This window comes from Geotrypetes seraphini, chromosome 15 (assembly GCF_902459505.1).
Source record: "Geotrypetes seraphini chromosome 15, aGeoSer1.1, whole genome shotgun sequence".
Taxonomy (NCBI): domain Eukaryota; kingdom Metazoa; phylum Chordata; class Amphibia; order Gymnophiona; family Dermophiidae; genus Geotrypetes; species Geotrypetes seraphini.
Genome location: NC_047098.1, coordinates 40,977,190 through 40,981,666, shown reverse-complemented (window position 1 = coordinate 40,981,666; position 4,477 = coordinate 40,977,190). Strand labels below are relative to the sequence as shown.

The window sequence follows — 4,477 nt, the reverse complement described above, 5'->3', positions numbered from 1 at the left end:
CATGAGATGTGTATACGAGGGAGTTACTATGATGTCATTAGCTTAGAAGCATAATAAATAGGGATTCTGAACTAGCCCCTGCTAGCGCCTCCCTCCCGACTCTAAGACTGCTTGTGTGTGTTTCCTTTGTGGGGCATTCCTACAGTCTCTCAACAGAAGTGGAAAGCAAGAGAGAGAAAGAAAGAGAGAGTTGTGAATGCTCAGTTACATTCTTTCCTGCTATACTTGTGTTAAGATCAGGTCATGTGAACAACACTGCATACAATTTCCAAAGGAAAGGGAGAGAGCTGTAATGGTGATGTTTCTTTGCTTTGATATACCAACATTCAAAACTGCAAATGTCCTTGACTCTCTGAGCTACAGGGACATCAAGTTTCAAGTTTATTAAAAATTTGATATACCACCTTATTTATTTCAAGGTGGCTATACATTTTAAAATAGGGTAAAAACAGATAATACAATTTAACATAACTTTAACAAAATAAACATACACGATTAGACAAAACAATAACATACACGACTGGACAAACGGGTACGAGTGGAGAAATGGGAGAACTACAATGATTAAAGAAAAGTAAGATATAAAGGTATAAACAAAAGGGTAGGGTTAAAACCAAGTAAGTCCAATACAAGTGGACCCAAAAGATTAAAAAATAATTTTTAATCCTTAAAAGGACATGTATACTTGAAAGGCATCTTTGAAAAGGATTGTCTTAAAAAAGGTTTAAAATTTCTCAAGATTAGTTATCTCTCTTAGAACATTTGGTGCTGAATTCCAGAGGGTTGGGGCAACTACTGAAAAGATAGCGTTTCTTCTAGAGTTAATATGGTTCAATGCTGGGATTGCTAATAAGTTTTGCTCCAAGGAATGAAGAAAACACGATGTAGCATACAGTATCAAATGTATTAATGAGTTGGAAAAAGAGAACCTAAGTGCTGGGAGCTGATGGATGTATGTATGAAGTGTGAGAAGGCATATTACTCACAGCTGTGACTAGCAAAACCAACTAAGTCAATGGTTGTGTCCATTCATACTGGATTCTTCCCTCTCTCCTTAGAGTGACATGGGGATGGTTTCCCGCAGTTGTCCGAGGGGATGGGAACGGTGATGAATTACATCACCATGTCATTCTCTACTCTGAACCTCAAAGGGCAACCTATTCTATAATCCAGGGCCCTAATATCTAAACACCGAATACAAATCTGAATCCTTAAAGGACAGTTTTGCGATTACCACATCACCTGTCAAGGACTATGTGAGAAAGGATGGAGTGAAACTAGGATAGAAATGAGGAAAAAAAGAAGAATGATGGGAAAGAAAGGAAAGGGAACATTGGGCGACAGGGAATAAGAAAAAAGTGAATGCAGAACAGAGACACAATGCAAACATAAAAAAAGGACAAGAGAAAAACATAGGGCCTCTTCTATTAAACTGGGCTTCTTCTATTAAACTGCGCTAGCAGTTTCTAGTGCAGGGAGCCGCGCTGAATGGCCCGTGCTGCTCCCGACGCTCATAGAGATCCTATGAGCGTTAGGAGCAGTGCGAGCCATTCAGCGCGGTTCTCTGCACTAAAAACTGCTAGCGCAGTTTAATAGAAGAGGGGGCTAGAGTAACATGAGAGGAAGGAAGTAAATATGTATTTAGATACCATAAAGAAATGAGATAAAGATGGAGAAACAGATTTATTTATTTTAAAATTTACATACCATCTATTAACTAGATGGTTTGCATCAACACATACATAATATTCAAATACAAACATCAAATGACAGTATCATAATATTTTGTCTTAGAATTGGGCCTACTTCTTCAATATATTAGCAGTTGTCTCACAAAAATGGTGAAACAAACAATTGTGTTTTCAATCATTTTTTTGAATATTAACCTAACTACATAACTACAGCTGACCTACCAAGGAAATCCATAATTTAACGCCAACAATGCAGAAGGCAGTCGCCCAGCATATCTTCCCTTTACCATCAAATCGAATAACTTCTGATCTCAAAGATTTGCTTGGTTGATAAGGCACCACAAATTTACTACAATACCATGGTGTTTGATGGTAGAGTTTGATGAACAATAGAAATCACTTTGTATTGGACCCGAAATATAATGGGCAGCCAATGTCATTTCTTTAAAACAGATGTAGGAGGGCGAATTAAAAATTAAAGGCAATTGTTATGTTACGCAATAACCGGAACAGAGCGAGAAAAATGCAACATATGTGCTCGTACATTGCCTGTTGGATATTTCGTCCACTCAAAGTGCAGCACTTGGCCTTTAGTTGTGTGGCAGTCACGAGGTCAGAAACATAGATGCTCCATTGCAAGATTACACCATCAAAGAACAACATGCACTAGGGTGCTTTCTTTGGGCAGAGGGAGTGAAACCTGTGGAAATTCACTGTTGGATATTGACTCTGTATGGCCATAGCACTATGTATCAACAAAAGGTTTATTAGTGGGAAAACGGTTTAAAGCGGGAAGAACTGGTGTAACTGGCAAAGGTCATTCTGGTCGTCCATCAATGTTATGCACACAAGAGCACATTGACAGGGTGGCTGCCTTGATTAAGGAAGATCAATGGATAACCGTGTCTCAGTTGGCTGCAAATTTGGATAGTAACTATGGATCTGCATTTGCTATAATGCATGACGACTTGGGATATAGGAAAGTCTGCACACGATGGGTTCTTAAACAGCTTACTGATTTGCACAAGCAAAAGGGTGTATATGTTGCAACCCAGTTCCCAAGACGGTATGAAGAAGATCCAAATGTTCTGGAGAGAATTGTCACTGGCAACGACACATGAGTATCACCGCGACCTGGAGAGCAAAAGACAAAGCAAGATGAATTAAAGGAAGTGGTGCTCATCTGGCTTTGGGAGCAGCCGAAAAATCTTCTCTGCAAGAATGCAGAAGCTAGTTGAATGATACAACAAATGCGTCGTCTTGCATGGGGACTGTGCGGAAAAGCGATATGTTCAATTGCTCACAGTTACTATTAAAGCAGATAAATGTATTTTGCCTTTACTTTTTGATTTACCTTCGTAATATGGGACACCCATAACCAACCTAGCTGCAGCAGATGGAGAAAAGGAAAGAAAAAGAGAGATTAAATTTTAGTCTGAGGCACGTTACGACCTTTGAAAAATGTTTTGCTTAGCATTGTATGCTGCTGTTTTCTGTGCTAAAACTTGGATTGGCATATGTTAATGCACTATCTAAATGAGGTAAATATTATTCACTGTGCAGTCTTTCTTTCACAAGTTACCTGTGTTTAGGGGGAAATGAAAATGCATTCTGTGTATATATGAAAAACACATGTACATGCCCATCCTATTAATGGAGGAGAGCTATTCCAGTGCGCTTTCCCACTATGTACCTGACAGGAATTGTTGTCATTTTTTAAAAATTTGCCAAGATGATTTATGCAGAGTCCATCATCCGCAGCAGAAATGGCTGCTGTATTCCTCCTGCACTCTTGGAGGCACCAGCAGTGATGAATGAGCTGCTTGGCTCTTCCTGGTCTTAACTGGAAGAGACTGTATACAGACAGCGATGTTACATAAAACTTTCAAAATTACATTAGCATGTTAAGATTAATCAGATTTATCTGGAAGTGGTTCAGAAGTGGAGTCAGAGAAATTTATCAAAGAGATAAATTTTGACTGACTTCCTAAAAATTTGATATGAAAGTGTGTTTGAAATAAAAGTTGGTTAAACATTTTTTCCATTTGCCTGCTAGGAATGATAATGTTCTATCAAGGAATTTCATGTAGATGCAGTCCTTCAAGAGTGGGAAAGCGAATAAGTAAGCGCTACGTGTACAAGCTGTGCATAGAAATTCGAAATGAGACAGATTGGGGATGAACCTGTTATGGTTCTGAAGCAAAGGCAAGCAATCTTAAAAATAACCCTTGCTTCCACAGGCAGCCAGTGTAGTTTTTTGTAATACGAGTTTACATGATCCAATTTCTTGAGGCCATAAATGAGATGGACTGCAGCATTCTGAATGATTCTCAGTCGTCTGATGGTTTTCTTAAAAGATCCCAAGTACATGATATTGCAATAGTCTAAGGTACTTAATATCAAAGATTGAACCAGCACCAGCTGTCCCCTTTCCATTTTCAAATATTTTGTCTATTCTGGTAAAGCAAAAATGATACTGAATTTTTTTTTTTTTTTTAATGTTTATTCATTTTAAAAACTAACATCAAGTGCAACATATTATAAAACAATGTACACTTTCTTTTTACCATCACAATTGAGTCTTTCTAGACCTTAAAAAGATCTCTAGAGATAAGTAATGTATATGATCTGCTGGATTTAAAAGATAAGTGGGGCTGTTTAACGTAGTTAGCTTTCTTATAATAGGTTTTCTGTTTTATTTCTCTCCATGGATTTATTGTATCTTTCCTTCTTCTGATTTTGAAGGATAATAATTTAAATATCACATTTATAATTTTGTTTCTTTA

At 37.7% G+C, this 4,477-nt stretch overlaps 1 long non-coding RNA gene across 1 annotated transcript; it reads right to left on the bottom strand.

The window, feature by feature from the left end:
* Positions 1–1,774: 1,774 nt before the first annotated feature.
* On the bottom strand, positions 1,775–3,535 carry LOC117349343. The gene is made up of 3 exons (XR_004537135.1): positions 3,385–3,535; positions 3,046–3,078; positions 1,775–2,825 (listed from the first exon to the last, which is right to left on the bottom strand). It is a non-coding gene; the product is annotated as an uncharacterized LOC117349343 (long non-coding RNA).
* Positions 3,536–4,477: the final 942 nt, after the last annotated feature.